The sequence below is a fragment of the Amblyomma maculatum genome, chromosome 8, assembly GCF_055883805.1.
Source record: "Amblyomma maculatum isolate TAMU_Amacu chromosome 8, ASM5588380v1, whole genome shotgun sequence".
Classification (NCBI taxonomy): domain Eukaryota; kingdom Metazoa; phylum Arthropoda; class Arachnida; order Ixodida; family Ixodidae; genus Amblyomma; species Amblyomma maculatum.
The window spans coordinates 75,031,253-75,056,058 of NC_139351.1; the positions used below are offsets into that span (position 1 = coordinate 75,031,253).

At 43.8% G+C, this 24,806-nt stretch overlaps 2 long non-coding RNA genes across 6 annotated transcripts; one reads left to right on the forward strand and one right to left on the reverse strand.

Annotated features, from left to right (window-relative positions):
- Window positions 1-17,636, reverse strand: LOC146181546 (uncharacterized). Of its 5 annotated transcripts, none has more exons than XR_014700234.1 (4): window positions 17,497-17,636; window positions 16,443-16,481; window positions 11,922-11,976; window positions 1-164 (listed from the first exon to the last, which is right to left on the reverse strand). It is a non-coding gene; the product is annotated as an uncharacterized LOC146181546 (long non-coding RNA). The 5 variants fall into 5 exon arrangements; XR_014700231.1 differs by lacking the exon at window positions 17,497-17,636 and adding an exon at window positions 17,091-17,265; XR_014700232.1 differs by lacking the exon at window positions 17,497-17,636 and adding an exon at window positions 17,112-17,263.
- On the forward strand, window positions 13,450-24,260 carry LOC146181547 (uncharacterized). Its single transcript, XR_014700230.1, has 2 exons — window positions 13,450-13,928; window positions 20,246-24,260. It is a non-coding gene; the product is annotated as an uncharacterized LOC146181547 (long non-coding RNA).
- The last annotated feature ends 546 nt before the right edge of the window (window positions 24,261-24,806 follow it).

A 24,806-nucleotide genomic window follows, 5' to 3' on the forward strand; every position in this document is an offset into this window, starting at 1 on the left:
TATTCCTGAATATCTTTATTTATTCATATTTGATGTCACCAATCAAATAAGCGTGCCGGAGACCATATGCAAGAAAGTGGTTGAAGACCAGGTCCTGGTGGTGACTGAATGCAGACGCAGCCTCTCTTGCCACATTCATCTCCAACTTTCTGATTAAAATGGCACTGTAAGAAAAAACAGAAAAAACGTGATTTTCTGGCAACGAATAACAAAAAACAAATAGCTTGGTTCAATCTAAACAAAACATATTGGGTGCCCACCGATTTGATTATAATGATGAAGAGTGGAATTATTTCTCTGCCCAACATCTGATAATGGCCAATGTCTACCTTCTGCCGGGAACACTTTCATGATCACATGAACCTGATTATAAAGGTCTAGGATGATGGTCCATACTGCAGGGGCTCTATGCAGTTTGATTTGCATATCATTGCCTCATGATTCAACCGACAATTCCCACATATTGAGAGGACATCTATCACTGTCCGTAAAACTTGGGTCTTAAGCTCAATAGTTTCTAAAGCAATCCCTAGATCGTTTACCACTCCATAGTCAAAGAAAAACACAATCAACCAAATTTATCCGTTCCGCAAGTTCCGGCAATCATTTCGCCTTCGTGGCTTCCGAAATAAAGACAATTGTCACACCCGAACGGACCAATCACCGCTTATGCACAATGGCCGCGTGCTCCTCTTCACGGCTCCATTTCGCTTCCCAATGCATAAAATTTAAAGAACAGTTGTCGCAGGGGCTTCGGGAGTAAGGTCCGCCTCCGGCCCGCCTGGTGGCGCTTTCAATCGTTGCGCCATCATTGCCCATCATGGGAAAATTCTAGACCCGTGTTCTAAGAGGTGGACCGCTGCTCTGGCTTAAACATTAAGGGCATATTTACAAAGGTTCTGCGCACTTTATGAGTCACAGAAGCAATAAAGATGATTTTGTGGGTAGCACAGTAACACCATAATACCATTGCTTTCTCTGTCTGTCGGAATAACCAAGATATGTTAGAAGAAATAAAGCGTAAATGAGACTAGAAAGTCATTACTTTTATTTTTGGATAGACTACTTCATGCTTAGAGATCTGAATGTACAAAATTCTCACCAGAAGGATATTTAGTGCACAATATCGAATTTTATGAAAATATGCCAAATTTTATTCGTTAACTTCGACAAATGTGCCCCGCCGGGGTGGTGCAGTGGTAAGACGCCCGACTACTGTGCCGGAGTTCCCGGGTTCGAACCCGACCGCGGCGGCTGCGTTTCGATGGAGGCGAAACGAAGTGGCGTCCGTGTGCTGTGCGATGTCAGCGCACGTTAAAGATCCCCAGGTGGTCGAAATTACTCCGTAGCCCTCCACTACGGCTCCTCTTTCTCTCTTTCCAATTTCATTCCCACCTTCCTCCCTTCCCTTACGGCGCGGTTCGGGTGTCCACAGAGCAAGTGTGACAGTTACTGCGCCTTTCCCTTCCTGTGAACCAATTTAACTTAACTTTTAACTTCGACAAATGCCACATTAGAAGCAATCTTTAGTTTGTGATCAGTTTATATTTTTCATAGCCAGCTTCCTAGTTTGCAGGGAAGGTCGTCCTTAAGTAGTATTTTGACGTGATTTAAAAGTTGCTTTAGTTGTAAATGTTTGTAAAATTATAAATCTAGCTGCCTCCACACTTAAATTGAAAAGTTCTATTCTTTTGAATATTTAAATTTACTGCTTGGTTATTTACCATTGATATTCTTGCTCTTTCTTTCAAGTTTCTGCTCATTACTTTTCTTCTTTTTGATTCCGGTCCTGAGAGCGCTTTTTGTCCTTCAGGAATACAGTGTACTAGAGGGTGCATAAACGCCAATACACAATGTTCGCCCTTTTTTACAAGATTTGTGATATCCATGTTAATGTGCTTTGTGCGTAGCACGCACTACTGGTCCCCGAGTGGGGAAACTCAAGATGAACCACGAAATAAGAAAAATGACCACCAAACCGCTCAAATGTTCCTTTGCAATATAAATGTTTCCTATTCTCTAGTCTGTCTGGAATCCCTAAACCTTTTACTCATCTGATCTCGACATGCTTAATTTAAACTAAAAGCTCGCTAGTTGTATTATACACTTCATTGACAATCGCACCCCTCTTCTGCATTGATTTTGTAAATTGTGTCGTTTCCACAGGAAATTAATTTACCGTCGAGGTACAACTTTTTTCCCTCAGTTTCCCTGCTAAATCTCTGTCACATCACGTGCATATTCAAAGACAGACATACATAAAATCTATTATGCGTAGTAATCCAGGGGGCGGAGACTCCTGCGTCCACGCACGACACCACTGAAATTCGTGTTTATATCCCTCAGGCTCATAACACCCGCTGCACGGCCGACGGCGATTGTCTCCCCGCCGGTCCTCCGTGGCCAGCAGGGTCTTCCAGTCCTCCTAGGTCTTCAATGCTCTAGGCCCCGCTGGAGAGGGTCGGCCGGGCACGGAAACAGAATGTGAAGGGAACCGGCAAAGGGTTCTCAGCAAAAGGTACAGGCAGGAGCGGAGAAGGAGGGATGGTAGTGGAATAGGATAAGGGGCAAAGGAAGAGTGTGTGTTTACAGTCGGAGCCATAGCGTTGCGCGTTTATTGTCTACGGAGTGGTGGGGGTAGGCTGGCGAGAGGCCGGTAGGCCTGCGTCAGTTCGCTGAACGAGTGCATGCGCTCCTTCGTAAATTCTGCATTAGAGGCAACCTGTGCTCAGTTGAAGGAACCTCGAGCTAAAAGGTTGGCAGCCTCGTTTCCGTGATTTCCGGAGTGCACAGGCACCTGTATCAGCTCGACATGTTGGGGCTGAAATACATCGGGCGAGCAGAGTATACTAAAAAGAGCGAAATGGGCTCGGCCTCGTGTAAAAAGTAAATCGCCGTTTTTAAATCTGTTAAAATGTACGGGGCTTTAATGCGGGTTATGGCTATTGCATGGGCGGCTTCCTCTGCCGCTTCTGGGGAGATGTCCGGGGTAGAAGTGATGTTAGCAGATGGCATGAGGAGGAATTCACCACGGCTGCGGTCGCCTGATGACCCGTGCAGCAGTATGCACCCATAAAGCGGCCGACTCACTGCCATAATTTCGGTAGAGCGCATTTCCATGGGCTCTGCGGCGCTGGTCATGGTAAGATGGAAGCAAATGTTTCGGGAGTGGCTTGCTAAGTAGATCTCGGTGGATGTTCCAAGGACTGGAGAAAAGGGTTCGGTCGTTAGCCGTTATCATGATTCCAAGGGATTCTACGAATACCATCCAGTGGCTGTTTGCATGAGTATTAATTGTTGGGCCTGTCGGTGGGCCTCCACGAGCTACCCAATCGCGTTGTGTAGACCGAAGCCTGGCACTTTGTCTGTGAGTATGTTGAGGCGAAGGTGAGTGCGACTTTGAATGCGTTGAGGATCAAGGCAACGAATGCGTGTTTATCGTGTTTGGACAATTGTGGGTGCGGCGTTGTGTAAAGCATACGGCTTATGAGGAATGTATGGTTGAGTCAACAACATTCGCGCTCCTTCATGGCCCTATAATTACCCGAAACACTGTCTGCGGGTGAAGTGCAATATCGCGCCTGCAACCTGTCCGAGTTTCTTTAGGCTGGGGGTGATTTTACCATTGCTCTGGATACGTAGGCCAAATACGAGGATGGCTTCAACCTCCGGTACAGGGCTCCCATTCTATTCAATAGTAATAAGCGAATCGGGGCGAGCGGCTGTTCTTGGGGATGATGAGCATAGTTAAGACTTAGCTGAGGTACAGGATAGTCCGATGCTGCTTGCGTAATTTTCAGTCTGGGTGGCTGCTTCCTGTACCGTGCCTATACCGTCATCAGTACAGTAAGTGGTCCACAGCGTGATGTCGTTCGTAAGAGGGTGTGTTTCAGATGTGTGATGTCTGACAGTTTTCGGGAGAGGGGGATTAAAGTGACATTAAACAAGAATGGAGAAAAACAGACCTTTGTGGGGTGACGACACTCTGAAGCGTGTAGGAGTAGGCAGAATGAGGACCGATGTGTATCTAAGTTGTACGGACAGTGAAGAATCCTTGAATGTTGGTGTACGTTCACGAACCTACATTCAATCTGAATAGGGTACTCACGATTGTCTGATCTTCGATGCGATCAAAATCTTTGGAAATATCCAAAGCTAAGTCTGTCTTGGTGTGACTAGGAAAGAGTGGGTCAAAAACGTTGTGGGTGAGTTGCAGCATGGCGTCTTGTGCGGTTAGATGCAGTCTAAATCCCACCATACTGTGCGGATGTAGGTGGTTGTCTGCCGCATGTGCTGTACGTCTCACTAGCACAACATGCTCGAAGACCTTCCCGAGACATGTGGTTGGCGAAATCGGGCGAAGGTTTTTGAGTTTAAGTGCTGTGTTAGGTCTGGGAAAAAACATAACCTTCGTATGACGTCAAGACTGCGGGAGAATACCCTCCTTCCAACACTGGATAAAGTATGGCATAATTTCGCTGATGGACTGGTCTGCCAGATTACAGAGCATTGTGCTTGTGATTTGGTACAGACCAGGCGCGGAGTTTTTTCGGAGACTAAGGAGGGTTTTTTTGAATTTTATCCCCGAGAAACCTTTGTAAAGAATCCAATTGTGATGTCCTGTATGCGGGGGTATAGGTGTGGCGGCACTCAGGGGAGAAGTATGTGTTTTCAAGCGTGTCTAAGAGGGCATCGGGATCATTAATTTACTCTTGTATGATGCGTGTCACGTGGAGTGGTGTTGTTTTGTTGACGTGGTGCGTATGGGGTCAATGAATGTCGGAGAAATTACAAATGCAGCATATAGCCTCGAACAACATTTGATACTTTCAGGTTTATCTTTTTTGCATCCCTCTTACGAGATTTGTCTTAGCTAGAATAAACATTTTCTGTTTAACTCGTGTACTACCCTTCTCATGTCATGGTAGCGTATAGTTTGAAATCCCATTCAGTTAGACATACGTTTTTCTCTAAGCAAGCAGGTGCTTAAGAGAAGACTGACATCAATTTCTAAAATTCAGTTGCGGGTTTCGAAGGGTTGCTTCTCTGACACGAGCGATACTAACACTAGCCGACATTAAAGCAGAGGATGCATGTTAACTCGTGAATGCAAGTGGTGACAGGAAATTAGGATGAGAAATTGAGTTGCATTAAATTGGCACAAGCTGAATGCACGTATGGTTGTATGACTGAATGGTTCTTAACACAGTTTGTGAAGCAGTTTAAAGCAACACAACCAATTTACAGTTAGCACGACATCTGATGAATGGTAGAAATTACAGGTGTGTTTAAGGTAAATTCGCTACAAATAGGCTTTCATAATTGATCTAACATGCGTATTTCCAATAATATTGAAGGGAGAGAAAATGTGATAGGGTTTCAAGAAGGTACGTTCCCGCGAATTTAGACCTCAAATTTGTATAAAAGCAAGAATATATGCAGGGAACAAATTCGTATTTTGAAACATTTCAGTAGCAATAGCAATTGTAAGATAGTTCGCTGTAAAAAATGGATTTATACAACTAATGTATACATATAATGCCCCTTTTTCAACCATTTAAGGCATGTCAGTAAAAACCCCGAGTGTGGACTAACGCTGCAGATAAGCTCAAACAGCATTTGATATCTTCAAGGTTATCTTTTTGTATCTCTTTTACGAGGGATCAGTTAGATGGAATAAACTTTTTCTGTTGAATTCGTGCATTACCATTCTTATTTCATGGTAGGAATAGTTTGAAATCCCATTCAATTAGACATAAGCTCGTATATAAGCAAGCAGGTGCTTATTGAAGACTGAAATCAATTTCCAAAATTGAGTTCCTTGCTTCGAAGGGTTGCTTCTCTGCCACGAGCGATGCTAACACTAGTCGACATTAAAGCAGGGGATGCATGTTAACTCGTTGGATAAGGAAATAGAAATTTACTGTTTAGCTTATCGCACTCACAGCAATTCATGTGATATATGTCCTGTTCACATGATATTATGAAGCCTCATATTGAATTGAGCAATAAGGCGGCATCTTCTCATTATTGCAATTAACCAATTGGCCACAATTTAGTCTTACCTCGAACTCTTATCCTCATACGAAACCTTCTACCGCCCGCTAATCTTTGTCTCTTAGAAAACACTCTATCATTCCTAACTACCAGCAGTCGAATTATTTAAATTTCATGCTCTACCCATTTATAGTTTAATTCGCTATGGCTGCACAAATAATCTGGTATTTCTGACTTGGTATCGCTACACCTATAGTTATTGTTATCACTGTATTTCCTTTTGCAGCCATATATATTGGTCTCTTTCATTACATCTGCACATTTATGATACCAGCACGTACACAGTAACGCCGGCTAAAGTGACCTACAATGTAAGTTCATTTTATGAATTGTGGCTACGTATTATTCATGCGTTCAGGCGAGCCCCCGATGTGCTCTACAGTATGGTTCGTCTAATAGAATTTCTTCTCTTGATCCAGATTGCCATCATCCCTTTCCTTATGTATATGTATATCGTTTGATTATCCACCTTCTCCCTATCTGATGTTCAAGTTCCCTATCCGAATGTACAAGGGATCCTAATGGGCGCATTGAAATCTGTTTACTGAAAGTAGAAAGACCACCCGAGCGCAAATCAATCCAATATTTGTTACTAGTCTTATTAGCATCGATTATATCGGCAATAAAAATGATGCTCCTCTGCACACTCATTTAACTGTACAACGCCGAGTAGGGAAAAACGCAGAAAACAAGCCGCGAATACACTCGCCAAGCCCACCAACATGCGTCACTTTTGAGCACATAAAAAATGTGAAAGCCCAGATCCCCGTCATTCATCGGGTACGTTTGCGTGTGGAGACGCATCACCTCGATCGGTTGTCATCGGTCGCCAGAAGCACTTTTTTTGCGAGAAGTGAGACATCAGGTGGTCACAGCTATGCCGTAAAGCGGAGCTACCGTCTCCTCATACAAACAATTCTCCACCGGGAATTGAACCTTCAGCCTTCGGTGCCCCAGCTGGGCGCATTAACCTAATGAGCCACGCCCGGGATTGTAAATAGCACATCTCAATTCTCCTCTCCTAGCGTGAGCATGATAGTACTGACGATGATAGACTAGTCAGTGGCTCATTTCGGTCGAGCGTGTCCTCAGCATTGGACACGATTGTATGGAACTACATAAGATTGTTCTGAATTGGACTGGATTGGTTTGGGTTGATTTGGTTTCTATTTGCATTGCATTGTATATTGCATTGAATTGGATAAGATTGGATTTAACTGGAATAGACTGTGCAAAATTGGACTGGATAGGATTACACTGGATTGATTTGGGTTCGGTTAAATTAGTCTCGAGTGGAATGAATTGCACTGGATTAGATGGAATTAGATTGAATTAGAGAGGAGTAGGGAGCCCTGTGCCAGGCCCACATGCTTCCGCTACGTATATTCTGGACTGGCTGGGCTAAGCCACGGCCAATGTCCAAGCGTAACCATCACTCCCTAGCTTTCGCTGGCTCTTTGTTTATCCAGAGCTAAACTACAACTTTTTTTAAAACATCATTTGCAAGCCATATGCTCCACATCATAAAGATTGAATAAGTGCTGTTTTTCTATTATAATATTTCCTCAAGTAAAGCTTTATGGAGCAGCCTCCATTCCAAAAATGATACGCACATCGACTGAGGTACAGATGCAAATTGTTTCTGGCAAAATATGCGGCTAGTAAAATTTTTAATTCACTGGGCTATAGTGAAACAAGACAGTGTTCTTAGCCTAAAGATTAATATCCCTTCGAATTGATGGTGAGTGCGAATTCCGAGGAGACGATTGAAAATTGAATTACGACAAGAACTATTCAATTTCGCACCTTGTTGATAAAAATCTTTAAAAACAGATCAACTGCGGCAACAGAGCGAGCTTAAAAGGCCATCCTTAGGTCGATATCTATTGGTGTCGTCTGAGCCTATTTTAAAAGCAGGCTGCGAAGTTTCAACGTAGGAAGAGCGAACTGGCGAAACCTTCATGAAAAGCCAAGAAGTATCTTTTTGTGGTACATGTGCCAGTCTGTAGCGTTTGAAAAAATATCAAAGAATGCGAAGCTGTTGTAGTCTGCAGTGAATAGATATATATCCGCATGCATGTTGTTCTTTTTGTCCAAATTAGGAAACAAGCGGTAATTATGTAAGCGACCATGCACATATGTGAAAGAAGTATCATTGTGCCCAAAGTAAATAAACAAAATCCGCGTGAAAACATCCGCGTATTGAGGGAATTACATAAATAGGTTTTGGGCTAATGCTGCAGAACACCTCTGGCTACGCACTCCCTCTCCAAAACAGGAGTTCGTCGCCCTGGTGCAGTAATTGGCCACAACCTGTCATGATTAGTCCTCTAAAATCCCAGCCCTCAGTCAACGGCGGCTGCTGAGCAAGAGACCAAGGCGCCGGTCAGACCTGTGACGCAGCGGGGGGGTGCTAAGGATTACTGGCTCCGCTGGACAGGCCGCCATTGGAAACAGACCATGGCAACGTTTAACTCTCGAACCCTTGCTAGTGCAGCTAGTTTAGCAGTGCAGTTAGAGGACCTAGAGGGTATGAAGGATGCCATAGGGCTTATGGAGATCAGGAGGCCGAATTAGGTATATATTCTACTGAAGGACGGGCATGTACTGTTTTATCAAGGTTTACCAAAGAGGCGAGAACTAAGAGTAGGTTTCCTTATGAATGCGTATGTAGCTGGAAATATAGTTTAATTTTATACCATTATAGAGAGGATGGCTGGCATTGCAAATAAGCTTAGTATGTGGTATAAATTGAAGGTTGTACAGTCCTACGCGCCTACATGTAGTCATGAGAATCTGGCAGTTGAAAGCTTCTGAAATGAAAGACGCAGCATATTGTACTAATGGGCGAAAGAAACAAGTAGAAGACCTGGCAGTGGGTGACTATTTAATTTGTTCTAGGAATCGCAGAAGGAATCACAAGTTCAGTGTGCGAAGCGCAGTAACTTAAGAATTATGAACACCTTCTTCAGGAAGCCTACAAACTGTAAATGGAAAATTGAAAAGTCCTAACGGGGAGACTAAAATGAAACACCACCATTATGCAGGATATAAAGGTAATCAGGAAAGTGCGAGGCAATGACCACAGGATGGTAAGGTCTCGAATTAGTCTCAATCTGACGAAGTCAATCTGGTAACAAAGAAGTTAACGAATTAGTGGTGATGGGGGAGGGTAGGGGGGCAGAAGAGCTCAGGGTCTCGCTACAGAATAGATATTTAGCTCTATTCAAACATGAAGACATTAGTACAGAAGCAATGAGCAATAATTTCAGATATCATCACTTAGTGCGCTGTAGAAGTAGGTGGTAGGATAGTTAAATAGGATACCGGTAAGTTGTCTAAGGAGACAAAAGATTTTATTAAGAAACGCAAAGTATAAAAGCTTCCAATTCAATGGACCACATAGTATTGGGAGAGATATCCAAGCTGATAAATAAGCGCAAAATGGCCGATATAAGGAAGTATAACAAGGAAAAATATGAGCATGCCGTAATGAACGGGGTAAGCCTTAAAGCGGTGATGAAGAAATTGCACATAGGCAAAAATCAGATGTATGCTCAAATTGACAAGGCGGGCAATGCCATTACAAATAAGAACAAGACAGTCAAAGTAGCCGAGGTGTTCTGTAGTGACCTCTACCGTAGCCAAAGCAGTCGGGACAATATTGAGATCAGCAGCAGGGAAAAACAGTCAGACGTTCCGCCAGAAACAAAGGATGAGGTTAAGAAAGCGTTGAAAACTATGAAAAAGGGAGAAGCACTGGTGAGGTTAAGCTAACTGTAGATTTCTTGAAGGACGGGCGATATCGTGCAAGGAAAACTGGCCACCCTGTATGCGCAGTGCCTGGTGATCGACGGTACCAGAACTATGGAAAAACAAAAATAATATCCTAATTAATGAGAAAGGGGACTCTCAGGATCTGAAAATTATGGACCAATCAACCTACTGTCTGTTACCTATATGGTATTTACGAAGGTAACAGCTAATGGAATCAAGACAACCTTAGACTGCAGTCAAGGTAAAATTGAAGTATGTTTTCTGGACTGATACTCTGCTATCGATCTTATCCGTACTATCAACCAGGTGGTGGAAAATGCTTTTATTGTAACCATTCCTTATACGTAGTATTCATTTGTTACAAAAAAGCATTTGACTTAGTACAATCCACGGCGGTCATGCAGGTATTGCGAAATCAGGATATAGATGAGCTGTACGAGCGAGTACTGGAATATATATGTAATGGCTGTACAGCAACCATAGTTCTGCATAAAGAAAGAAGCAAAATTTTAATAAAAAGGTGTTAGGGAAGGAGACACTATATCTCCCCAGTGCTATTCACAACTTGCTTATAGGAAATATTCACACTTCAAAAGGGAGCAGTTAGGGATAAGGGTAGATGGAGAATACATCAGTAATTTCAGATATGCTGATGATATTGCCCTGCTAAGTAACTCAGGGGATGAACTAAAATAATGGTTGGTGGCTTAGATAGGACACGTAGAAAGATAGGCTTGAAAATCAATATGCAGAAGACTAAGGTAATGCTAAACAACCTCGGGAAGGAAGAGAATTTTGCGTTAGATAGCGAAGTACTGGAAGTACTAAGCGGATATGACTACTAGAACTGGTAGTAAGCGCAGATCCGGACCATGAAAGGGTAATAAGAAGGAGAATAATATTTGAATGGAGCGCATTTCTCAAACACTCGCAGATTATTACTCTCAGCCTACCGCTATCGCTCAAGAGGAAAGTATACAACAGTTGCATTTTACCTGTACTCTCCTATGGGGCCGAAATGTGGACGCTAACGAAGGGGGTTCTACTTAAGTTGAGGACAACTCAGAGGGCTATGACACTAAAAATGGTAGGGGTAACGTTAAGAGACAGGAAGCGTCCAGACTGGGGCAGAGAAATAACTCAAGTTACTGACATTCCAGTGGAAATCAAGAACAAATGAGCATGGGCAGGATATGCATTGCGACAAGAGTGTAACCGATGGTCGCTTAGGATTACAATCTAGATTCCGCAGGAAGGAAAGCGAAGCAGGGGGCAGCAGAAAGTTAGGTGGGCAGATGAGGTTAAGAAGTTTGCAGGGGTCAAGTGAATGCAGCTAGCACAGGAACGGGTTAATTGTTGGAATATGGGAGAGACCCTTGCCCTGCACTGGGTTAGTAAGGCGGATGATAATAATGATGATGTTAATGTGATTGCCTTTAATGTCTCATGCTTGCGGATCATGTCCGTCCGTCCGTCCTTCTGTAACACTTTCGTTACGTGGAAGACGGTAGCTGGCAGCTAACATGGCCGAGCACTAACTGGACATAGGGCTTCCTGACTTCATGCTTGGCAGGAGCTACCAACTCGGTCCTCTCCATTCACAACGGTGGAAACTTGGGAGAGTCGGTAACGGTTCTTTTGCACTGCATACTCATGTAATGGATCTCCTTTCACATGAGAGGGTGATATCAGAATCAGCCTGTCAGGACCCATGCATTCACATTATTGCTATGCCACGCATGCACGTTCATACCGCTCGGTTAATGCGGGGCTTATATGTCGGCCTGTAGCTTCCGCTATCGCGTAATTGCGGAGGAGGGAGTGAAAGCAGATAGAAAGAGGTGCCGCAGTGGAGTGCTTCGGACCACCGTGCGACCGAGGCTGTCGTTCACGTATCGCAGTTTAGGGATCCAGAGTGCCCCCTAAAGGTTTTACCTTGTTGATCTAGGTAATTTCTGTGGAGAAAACCAAAAGATTCACCGCCTCCCAAGGCTTCGCTCCTATCACTGTCATGAGAAAACTTATAGCGTATGCACTTCAAGTGCAGAATTTAGTTTTGAGTATCAACTTTCTAAGCTTGCCCTTACCCAAGGTGGACAGACAAGATGACGAGCCCTTCTGTTGATATCTCGATACTTTTGCCTGAAAATAGGTAACAGGAATAAGACACTTCTATCGAGAAAATATTATGTGCGATATTGAAACTTCTGCCACTCTCATGCAGCGAAACCTCACCATTAGAACTTTATTTGTAAAAAATAAATTTTTTACCTCCACTGAAATTTAGTAAGCAACGTGTTGTTAAAATTCTCAAATAAAGTATACATCAATTTCAAGAGAAATTGATCTATACTTTCCCATTTAAAAACTTACTTCTCTGTTAACGAATTTTAATGTGGTAAATGTGATACCCCATATTGAGGAAAATAATCTTAAATATTCGAAAGCGAAACGCATATAACTGCATACGAATTGTCGCTTCGTGGAGATAAGAACGCAATCTCGGATTCCACTGACTTGTGCCCGCAAAAAAAAACTTGGCTGCATTAGCACGTAGTACACTCATCGGCTGTCGAGCTGTGAATACCAGCTGGACATGTCAACGCTCAAATAAATGTTGGCAAAGAGGAATCTATGAAAAGCCTCAAGCGCTGACAAGAACAACTTGAATATGGTGGAAATAGACACGGGTGGGAGTAATAATTACGGATTCATCACGGCGAGTCATTTTTTTGTGACAAAGAAAGTAATAAAGCCGAATGTCGCGATAGCGAGTGTTTAAAAACAAACAGAACAGGACCCTTCATAAGCTATACCCACTCATAAAAGGCTGGATACTTGTGGCTCTTGAAAACCGCAAATAAAAATGTCAACTATATGGTGCTTCATAGAAGTGATGCGCTTGAAACAGTTTTCAAGTACAATTGCTAGCATGGACATTACCTGCGTTCGTGTCGTAAAACCTTGCTACGTATTCCGGAACACGTGTAGGTCACACAGTAACGGTTTGCACATTGTATCGTTTTGTTCTTGATACCTTTGCACTTGTGGTTCGCCGTCAGCGATGGCGAACGTGCCGCGGAAGTTGCTTGCTCCAGAAGAGCTCCGCGCGGGATGTTGTAGCGAAGACGTGAACACTGTGGTTACGATGAGCAACTGGAGAATTTATATACACAGAAAATTTACAATATTTACACGAGAGGTGGCATTTGGATCTGGTTAACAGGGAAATATTCCTTCCTCGGTGTACCCGACGGTGCAGAGCATCTGAACTATAGCCCAGAACACCTTCTCCAGTTCTGAGACTCGGTTTTACCAACCGCTAAGCTCTGCCCACAACTTCTGCCACCCAGTCACTTAAAACAAGCAACATCATTCGTTCACAACGCATGACACGCCTATCTAATGTTGGCAAGGTACGCAGCTGTCTCCCAAAGTGATAAAACACGCAGAAGCAACACATTACCTTTAAATATACAAATTTGCGTAGTGACGATCGCCACTCAATTGGCCCACCATGTAGTGAGCCGCGCCCAGTAGCATTTCCAGTCCGTCAGAGGTCTCTGCCCGTTCTCACACTTTCCACAGATTTTTTAATCCGGATGTCACCCAGGATCAGTAATTTGCCGCACTGTGCTCACCAGTCGTCGTACCCGTATAATGGTCGTAATTTCGGTCCGGCAATGTCCACTTCCCTTACGCAGTTCACCGATCCCGCGGACAACTCCTAGACACCCGTTCCCAGCGCATTTTTGGCCCTAAAGAGCTAGGATATCTTTGGAGGCACATTACGGCTGTCCACAGAGGTCACCTGCCCAATCCGCTACACTTCGAGGTGGTTTGTCCCCTCCACCCAACAGTTCTAACACTGTGGCGATTAGCGGTGTCTCCAGGCGTGCCGCACCTCTCACGTGTTTCACTGAACGCGTCATGACCGGGACACCCTTTTTCAATTCTGGGACTCGCGACGAGCATCCCCTCACAATGCTTCGGCGTCTGCCATGGCTGGAGCCACACGCCTCGTCTCCCTGCTTCCAGCAATTCGCTTTTTCGTCGTTGGGCGGCTGAAGCTAGCCTTCACAACCACCCTTCAGGTATACATCCATAATATACTTTAACGCGTTTATTCGTTAAAAAAACGAACTGGAGAACATCTTCTACTAAATATTTTATTGCTCTTTGTGTTATGTCCTTTCAAAAACGCAGTAGTGGCAGCAGTGCTCTACGCGGCATGTACAATTTTTGTATTAACACCATGGCTTTGACCTTTGCATGTAGAAGCAAGCAATTGTTTTTTATTTTCATTATTTGCGTAAAGCTTCACGGGATCCTGTAGAGATCGTCGAGCCAAATATAAGAAAAGGGCGCTCTAGGGCTGATGTCCTCTTCCCATTAGCCATACTGGGATGAAATGATATAACCTTCGCAGGAGTGGCCTTGCACTAAAATATCACTACTGAAGGCGTTAGGTACATACCAGCGCAGGTGTGTGGCTCTTAATTCTCGCCTTTTTGCGGCGTTCGGAGACTGATGCCCTTGCTTGACTGCGCTATTGGACGCAGCTCCAGTACCGCTCATCTCCAACTCACCAAAGTGCTGGCGTAGATATTCCCGCTTATCATTTCAAAGTAGGAAGTGCTTTAAGGATAAACTCTACCAACACCTGAAGCTCACAACAAAAACCGAGTATATGCGGGGTTCTCCGGCCAGCGAAGTAGACTAGCGAGTATATGTCTCATAATATTGATGACCGCTATCAGCTGTTCTCCACGGAAGCGCTGACTGCCATATCTGCAGCAGAAACCTCAATGAGCAGTGCACTCTGTTCGTGTAAAATTCAATGCTCTGTGTTTCATACGCTGAGATGATTAGGGTAATTTTTCTGGACGAAGTACATCGGACGAACTAGCAATTGAGTCCCGGACAACACCTCCTTCTCTCCAGCGTTATACGTTTCGAGACGTCATTGGCTGCTAAACAGCGAACACTGCACATAGCGAAGCGCAGCAGACGGAAATACTATTTTGACCTAGATTATCAAAGCACACAGACCCCAAGGTGGTCTCATGCCCGGCCTTCTGAGTGCAGCAGTGTCGCAGTGTTGTCTCAGGTATTGAAGCAATCTTGGCCTCATATAGTAGGGTTCGCCAGGAAGAGAGAGAGAGGGAGAGTTATGTTGGGTGTGTTGGAAAGGAATTTGGCGACCTTATATGCCTTGCGGATCAATGTACACAAATCTTGTACATTGTGTTAAGGGAGTAGCAGGTGTCATCATCGTCATCATCATCATCATCATCAGCCGGGCTATACCTACTCCAGGGCGAAGGCAGCTCCCACAATCCTCCAGTTTACCCGGCCCTATGCTAGCCGTATCCACTTGAACCCTGCAAACTGCTTTACCTCAATCATCTGCTCACCTAACCTTCAGCTGCCCCCTGCTATGCTTTACTTTCTTTGGAATCCAGTTTCTTACCCCAAGCGACCATCGATTACACTCTCTATTCACTACATGCCTTGACCATGCCCGTTAATTTCCACTAGATGTAATTAACTCGAGTTAATTATCCTACCCACTCTGCGCGCCTCCTATCTCTTCACGTTGTTGGTATGCAGTGGTGCAACAGACAATGCTGAAAAGGAGGTATAGATGAGGTGACAAAGGTTGCACTCTTTCATGCCGCAGCAGCTGTGCAAATCTAACCTAAATTAGATGTAACGTCACGAATGCAATGTGATTGAGCTCATAGATGAAGCTAATATTTTCACTGCTTCACAGTCGTAGATGATAGTCACTATAGGCGGCAGGCTGCGATAATAAGCCGTCTTTCCGTGGATGGAATTGGGCTGGCGTGGGATTCTATGTCGATGACATCACGATATGGACAACATACGGCGGCAACGTTGGCATGGAGGCCATCTTACATGAATCCCACACTGCCTCTATCCTTCCACAGGGAGCGTGGACCTGCGCTCCGTACCAGAGACGTCTGAACGCCTCATCACACAGCTCATTGATCAAGCGACCAGAATTCCGCCTCCAGCTCTCCGTCTAGCAAGAGGCTGTTAAACTGCGTTGCGGGGAATTATGAAGGCTGTCATGAGGGGCGTACATTTAGACAGTAGATGGCTTTCTAAATTTCTGTTTCTTCTCTGCGAGGTTCATCGCTACGTGTTCAAATCAGCCAATACTAGTTTTAACTGTTAGACTTTGTATCCTGTGGTACAGGCCCACTTCTGTTCGTTAGCACTGATACACGTCTTGTATTCCTTGTTTCAATATATTTTCCTGTCATAAGATTATGTACGAAAGGACATGACCTGCACCGGTTTGACAACCGTGCGATGCCTATTTTAAGATATTTTCCTATATTTGTTCACCTTTCTTTCTTAGGATCGAAAGTATTTTGCTCGTGACCGCAGATGAATGGGTTGAGGTAATATAGTATAGCGGATAAATGCAGCCCCACAACAAAATTTAGAAGTAGTCGAAACTCAGTGCGACACCAGTAAGCAAGGAAGGAAAACTGACTAGATTTCGTATCTTCTGTGCACCTACATAATCTATAGCCCTGCCAAATCAATAATGCTTCCAAAACAAAAGATATTACCGTACTCTTCTCCGTAGCACACGTTCATCTGGCTGACCTCTGCAATACAGAAAAAGCAGGAAGAAATTAAAAAGTGTGTGAAGAGATTGCTCTTGCGTTTCCATATAGCAGTCAGACCTACGACCAGCGAATGAAAACAACGTTTTAATGGCTTTTGACCGAAGAAATGCTGGTATAAGCAGAGAATAAAATATAATAAATAAACTAATCCGGATATATCAATCTTTAAGCATACTTCCACCCAAAATCTTACAATTAACTAAAACTCAATATTACCTAAAACACCTGGATAACCAATATATACAATAACTTTTTTCCATTCTCTCTTCAGATATGAAATAACTCGAGACTTTACCGCCCTGTCGTCACTGGATCGCACCTTCCCGATTACCTCCCCGAACTGCATAATGCAGGGATTAGCTCACAGTATGATGTCAATCTGATTTTTAGCTCCTCTGTGAAAGCTTTTCCGTGTCCCCTTCGGGTTCTTCCGTTTACTGAATAAGGTATCCATGGTATTTAAATTATTGCACACCGCGAACATAACCGGTAACTCCACCTGCTATTCCTAGAAACAATGCCATAGTCACCAAATTCCTAGTCTCCGGCAAGCTTTTTCCCTACGTTAGCATTGAAGTCACTCCTTACTAAAGCATAACGGGTTTTTACTTTCCATATGGCTAATTCAAAGCCTTCGCAGAAGCTTTCTGCCGTCTGATAACCAAGGCTACATGTAGGCGCAAAGACCTGTAGAACCTTCGGTTTATACAGGTTATAAGCTTAATAACAATGCCTGCATCCCCTTCAATAATGCTATTGAATTCCGTTCTACTCTACTCCAGCTATATCCTTATTGACTTGAAACCCTACTTCCATTTCTTGTCTCTGCGGTAAACCTTGATCGATAACCTCGAGCTATAACAACTATAAAGGAATCTATGTGATAAAACTCATGCTGTCTTTTTAAGCATAATAATGAATTTTTCTGTTAGTGTCTAACTACTCATCTAGCCAAAGTCCAAGCTAAATTGATGTTATCAAAGTTCATGCTTACATTGTGAGTATAATCAGGGCTAGAAAAGATAACAGGCAGAAATACTTCGGCTTCATCATGAAAAAGTTTTATAAGAGTATTGAATGAAGAAGTTCAACTACTGGAAGACCGAAATCTTTTTCGCTTTTGTCAGGCAGGCAATTTTTATACAGCAAGTGCATAATTTCTTGATATATGGATTTTCTCGGTGTACTAATGCATTCTCTTTAGCGAGTGAAAGCGCATAGGAAAAAGGGCAAAAGCTGCAGCTCCCCAGAATTAGCCATGTATACATTTAATCTTCGGAAAGCAGGTGATTTTTCCAAGATGAAGCTTTTTTTTTTCGATTCACGCAATAGCGGCACAGAAAACACATATTTTCTCGTTTAGGAAAAAATAGAATGTCGGATGACATTTTCCTGGAAGTTGAGCCGCTCTACATTTTATGGAAAGTTGATTTTAAGTATAATTTCACCCTATATGCGTTGTGCTCGTCGATTTGTTTGTGAATGAAAACTATCTACATTCCTAAGCATTTTAATGTATAGAATTTTATACGAACTATAAATACATGTGTTTGTCAACTTTCTGTACTGAACGTGCATTTATCTCTTGATGTATCGATTGCGTCAACCTCATAAAGGTTGAGGAACCGGCAAAACCGGCTTCTTTTATGGTGGTCATTGAGAGAATGAGAGAAAATGCGGCAAAATTTTCTTTACCTGTAAGGAAAATTAATTTGTTCTAAGGAAAGGGAAGCCGCATTGTCTCTATCGCATGCCCACCGACATTTGTTACAATTAACGGAATAAATGGAAGCACGTATGCTATCGTTTGAAATCCCTATTGGAAACCAGACTCGTAGATGAATAGGAAATATGTGCTCAAAATGCAAGCATATAGCATGACCTTATCCTGAACTCTGCACAAATGACGATTGCGTCACAAACTTTAATAAGCATATTTGTTAGTGTAATTCTGCTAATACGTTTGACCCTCTCCAATCATGAGGCATGTATTGCTTTTTTTAATAAAGAGCTGGTTTTAACGATATGGACAGACCTTTCTTATATAGGGTATGTACAAACCCTTTTGTATCGTAAAGTTTCGTATTTAAGCTGATGGACATATATGGTCCGTTTCGAAGTTATCATTTTATTTTTTACACTAACCTATACTGTACTGTATATACGAGATGAAACTCGTGACACATCAAGAGGGCGTCAATTTCTTGCATAGAGGGCAGGCTTCAGAAGACTAGAAGATTTTTACATATTTATTAGCAACAGCGCTGATAGATTTTCAGTACCTGATTGAGTTATATATAAGTAATTTAGAAATAATGTCTTTTGTGTTGTGGGGTTTGACGTCCCAAAGTGACTCAGGCTATAGGAGACGGCAAATTAAAAATCATGTAGAAAAAACAATGAAGTAAATTATAATTCCAGAGCTATTGTAAGCAAGCATAAAGTTATTAGAAGCTTCATTCTCTTGTATAATACATCAGTAGCAATGAGCGTTAACGTTTATTATTCAATCTACTCCTATTGGTTAAGAGCAGCCAAAGGCAATTATTGCTTCAACTGCATAAAATATGAATGTTAACAAATGCGTCGTTCAAATTCCTTCCGACTTTTGACTCATTTAGTTTTCTTTCGGCAAAGAAATGCTCCAATGCTTCATGTAGACATTTGAACCTCTTACCTTCACTTCTCACCATATTTCGATCATAATAACTTGATCAGAGGCATTCATTACGCATATAAAATCTTAGTATCACAGCTTGGTCGAACGTTCCCTGATAAGAAGACATTGTTTTTGGTATTTCGGCGTATCTTGTTAGGAAAACGGTCGAAATATAGATGATGACAGAATGTTCCAGAAAAGATTTGGCATACAATTATTCGCTTCTTCATTTCTCAATGCGTGCCTGAAGCCGACTACGAAATTAGTGAGCGCACAATACGGGAACGAAAGACAAAGACAGGAGGAGCGAAAATATTACATATGCTCGAACGTTACCCGTGTTCACTTCACCTAGCATAGCATGTTCTTAACGTTATATTAGAGAATGTTGTGCAGCGAATTATGTATAACTCATCATTTTAATAATATTTATTCATATCCATTATCGTAATGGTACGGACGTCCATCAAATGCAATAACATTCACATAATCATCTCGGGAATTCTCGCTATTCTAAAATTCTTACAGTCTACTGATATTCGCTCATAGTGACTGTCAAAACAGCTGCGAATTTTTCCTGCATAGATGGAATTGATTTGTATCAGAAAGGACATGAAACATCGCGATTTCTTTTCAAATTTAATGTCAGGAACTCTTTCATAAGTGACTGCTTTATTAAAGAACGTTATATTTTTCTTCGAAGTTCAGCCGTTTTGGTAGCGCAGGTTGTGCTACGACATTTGTGCTCTAATGAGGGCAAAAGTAGTTCCTTTCTCCGTTTGAATGTTACTCTACTTTTATCGATCCCGTAATTAGAACGTAATTCTGGCCACCGGTGCCCAGTTTAAGCTGTGCGGAACGAACAAATATAGTTTTTGTTTGGCGTTGGATAAAGTTTATTTGTTTTTGATTCCAGCCCCATGGCTTTCACTATGCAAGAGTGCTGATCATGAAGAATAATTAAGCTTGATTAGAATAACAATGAAGTCAAAAATCGGAATTAGTAATAAACAAAACTAACTCTCGTGTCGCATCTGGGAATGCAGATTGCTTATGGAAACTTATATTTCCTTCTTTTCGGCAGTGCCGGCTACGTGTAGTCACCGAAACATCTGTCCTCTCTGGAAACCACTCCTATGGATGGCCGCGAAGCAACCACGACCACTGGCACTGCATTCTTGGAAGTCTTCACTCTGTTTTAATGGAGAAAATCGCCCCTGAAATCACCAAGAATGTTGCTTCGGTAGCTCTTAATGAGTAGGCTCGTGTGGATTACAGTGTTCCTCTTCGATGAGGCATAAATGATCGACCTGCGTTCAAATAGAAAGATACAATAGGCTGAAGTGAGAAGCACGCTCCCTGATTGATTCACCTGTCCACCTCCGGCCGCTCATATCAGTCGTGCGTTAAAGAAGCTCTTCGCGGTCACGCACATTTTGTGTTGGCACACGGCTACCGCGCGCGATTTCGTAGAGCAGCCAGTTGGCGCAAGATGAAATACAACAAAGCTCACCTTTGTTGCGCATATTGCCCGTAGAGTGACGCTTTTATCTGTGGAATGTTGCGTCTTACACTTATGCAAATATAAATACCCAGGTAGCGAAGAATGTGGGGCCCCAGTAGGTCCGATGTAGGCAAGTGGGGCTGGGGCAACCATCATAAAACCTGCATCGGTCCCCGATGGGGCAAGTGTGAGCAAGCTCCATTTGGGCTTGCCCCTGTTCCTTCTCCATGGGTCTCATAGCGGCATTGCTCGGGCTAATTCAGAGCACATTCCTGCATCCAGACCGCAAGGGTTTTTTGTCGGATATTTCAGGGCAATCCAACCTAAATGTGGGCTCTTTATGGAAAAGCCCTTATAGATCCGAAATGAGGCCGCCCCATAAAATCTTTGTGGGACCTACATCGTCGTAGTGGGGCCAAAAAAAATGGACATGCCCACATGCTGCCCAAATCGACCCCTTGTAGGTTACTTGAGGGTAGGTGAGATATGAATAAGAGCTAAATTTGGGCAAGCCCTCGTGAAGCCCAAATGAGGTAGCCTTAGCTAAACCGCTTTAGGTCCCACATAGGCTGTAATGCAGCTGGAAGGCGGGCGTGCCCGCATGGTACCAAAATTGGTCCCTTGTGGGAAATTTGAAGGCACGTCTAACCGGTGGTGAGCTCTAGGTTCGAAAAGAACACCCAGCACCATTGGGGCTGCCCGCACAAAACTGCTTTATATCCCATATGGGCTTAATGGGGCTGGAAGGCGGGCAGGCTTGCATGATACCAAATTGGTCCCTTGTGGGGAATCGGAAGACATGTGCATCAGAAAGTGGGCTTTAGGCTCAAAAACAACACCCAGCCCAATTGGGGCTGCCAACACAAAACCCCTGTAGGTCCCACATCGGCCGCAATGGGGCTAGAAGGCGTGCGGCAATTGTGTAATGATTCTTTCCAACTTTCATTTGTATTAGATGCTGCCCTATATTACTATTATAGATGATTTGTATACCTGTTGTTGCCATGTTTAGTCGGTTAGAAATATTACATCGTTTATTTATCGCGCTCATGCAAATTGCGCTAAAAATACTACAACATACTGATTGCTAACTGTTGCTCCTAATGTGGTTGCTGTGGATAGTCTGCAACACCCAGAACAAAATTACTGTTCAGAACACACATCTCTATAGCCTGACCAAGATGTACACGAAGTAATTTAGGCTAGATTAATGTTAAGAAATATTGTAAAATTTATTATTGTGGCTGTTCAGAAAGGGCGGACATGCATAAAATAAATACTTAATTATAGGCATAAATAATGATTGGGAAAAATTGGAGAAGGGCTTCCCATCAATTTCTTGCGTGGGACCCTTGTGAGAATAATGTGGGCAAGCCCAAGTGCGGCTTGCGCTATAGAGCCCGCATCGGTCCTATGTCATTATCTGAGGGGCTAACCGAAATAAAACACAAATGTTAATACAGAGCGGCTGCCCGAATCAGTCCAAAGTAGGACCATCGTGGGGAGTTGGCGGGATGTGCCCTTTTGGCGATGCGAGAAAAATGTGGGCAGCCCCGAAAGGCTGCCTGCATCGGTCCCTAGTGGGGCCCATCTGGGCTTAGTCGACAGCCCCCTTCAGGCCTACGTCGGCCCCTCTTGCAGCACCCACATTGAGCCCACCGGGGCTGTCCTGCATTGCCTACATCGGACCCACCAGGGGCCCCCCTTCATAGCCCACTTTGTGATACCTGGGTAATCGCAAATATATGAAGCTTGTACAAAGGCCTATCCACGGAAGGCGATAGGCAGAGACAGAGATTTTATCGAAAAGCCTTGCGTGCTCTAAATTCAGCTTGCAGGTGATCAGTAGAAAGGCCCCGCCAAAAGAAGAATCCAAAACGTAACTGCTGGAGCAAACATTTAGGGGTGATCGCCTTTTTCAGCATGCGCTTTTGGCATTTGCCGCTGAAATGTGTGAGGTGATATAACATTTTGGATCTAGACTGGGTGCATGAATAGGCAGGCTTTACTCCCAATCCTCGCACTTCCCTATATACCCTATGTAGAACGTTCTGAGGCGTCGTAATCGGCGGTACGGTGGTATGAGCTCCAAAATGAATGCTGCAACGATGCGAAATTTCGGCTCGTACGAGGTATTGATTGCTAGTTCATTATTTCGATAGCGTTCAATCCAGCATAAAATGGTTATCAAGTATGAGGACAAGCCCGATTTCTTCAGCACGTCTTGTAATGTTCGGTGCTAATATAACCACCTCTTTATGTAATACCCCTTACGTGAACCATTTGAAGAGGGTATTTTGGGTAATAATATGAGGTGAAGATTGTGAGGAACTAATATACTACCATCTTCATCCAGTGTTCAATTTGGAGAGACCCTGATAGTAGTTGCAGTTCCAGCTCAACTGCATTATCACATACTGAAGACAAGCCCAGAAGTCACAAATGAAGACTGACGTTGCATTTCTATGAAACTTTTTATTGGGCTTACTTGCGCCCGCAAAGGACTAAGAGAACTGCCGGCGGCGACAACACCAAATGTGTTCGCCCGCTGTCGAACTATTGACGCTGAATTTAAAGTAGACTAAAAAGCATCTCCATAAAGCAGCAAACGGTGACTAGCATAACATAGAACACTGTAGAAAAGCGCTCGAGTAGTTGGAATTGTATCATGTGCGACAAAGAAGATGGTAAAGCATCGTATCGCGACAAGGAGCATGAACAAATAAAAAATACAGAAACGATCCGCATGGTCGAATCGCAATGTTAAGTCATCGTACCGGCGGCTATGCAAAACTAACAAAAATTAGAAACAGGTCGTGGAATTACTTTCCTTTTAAAAAACAGCGAATTGCTGCTTACATAATAAACACAAAAAAGTAAATGCAATATCAGAAATTGCCATAGTAGTGCCTTAAGCGCGCATAATAAGGTTTAGGCGCACAACAAGGACAATTTCTAGACGCGCCCGGATCCGCTGGCGTTTGGTCTAGCCATCGGGGATAACTTCATAACTAAGCTGTCTGATGCGCTGGAGAATTTTGTATGCACTGAAGTACCACCGCAAGAGTTTTTACTCAGTCCGCGATGGTGTATCAGCAACCAAATTCAAAAATGATCTGCTGGTTTGTACTCTGCGTCATGTCGCAAGTTGTAGCGCCGGCAGTGTAGGTGCGTTGCTGTGTTTGATGCGCATCCGGGCAAGTTGTCGAGCTCTTGCATGCCGCAGGTAGGCAGTGACATCGATGTTGTCTTCTGTCACGTGCGGCAGCATCACGTCGAGCATTGTCGTGAGCTCCTTGCCGTACATAAGCAGGTAAACCTGAACGGGGTCGCTCTGGTTGTCTCTTCGCGGACAATGCTCCTCATAAGCTCCAGCAATGCCTAGCCCCTGGCTGCTGGCACGGACGCGCAGTAGGGTGTGGCCGCTACGCTTGCCTGATGGCCGTATTGGGTACTCCGTTCCTGTACTGAACGTTCCATGCTGGCAGCTTCTCTCGCGAAATCTGTGACAATTCTTGGAGGGTCGCGAACGATTCCAGCTAACAACTGTTCCTTCACCCCGCGCATGAGGTGCCGTACTTTCGTTGAATCAGGCATGCTAGTGTCGGCCCGAATGAAATGTCGCGTCATGTCATCGACAAACATGGCCCCGCTCTTATTGAACTGCTGAGACCTCGACAGAATAGCAATCTCGGCGTTTTCTTTGCGCGCACTCGAGCTGAATGTTGTAAGCAACTCACGGCGAACCGCTTCCCAGTTTACATAGGATGCCTTGTGCTTCTCAAACCACATCTTGGCCGAGTCTTGCAGCACGAAGTACGTGTTCATTAGCTTCCGTTCGTCTACCCACTGGTCAAACGCGGCCACACGGTCAAAACTGGCCAACCAGTTTTCGACATGCTCGAACCGGTCACTTCGATATGATGGCGGTGATCGAGGTGCGAGAAGAACGAACGGCGGGGCGTTTCTGAAATGCTGATTTGTCTCGCTGCCCGTCGTGGATGCATGGCTCGCAACGGTGTGGACAGTGGTTCAAACTCGGGTTGAAGGCCTCGGAGGTGACGGCTCGCTTTATGAATGGGAGTGGCGTCCGCGCGTTGATGAGAAGCGTCACTGACGTCTTCGGGGCAACGTACATATG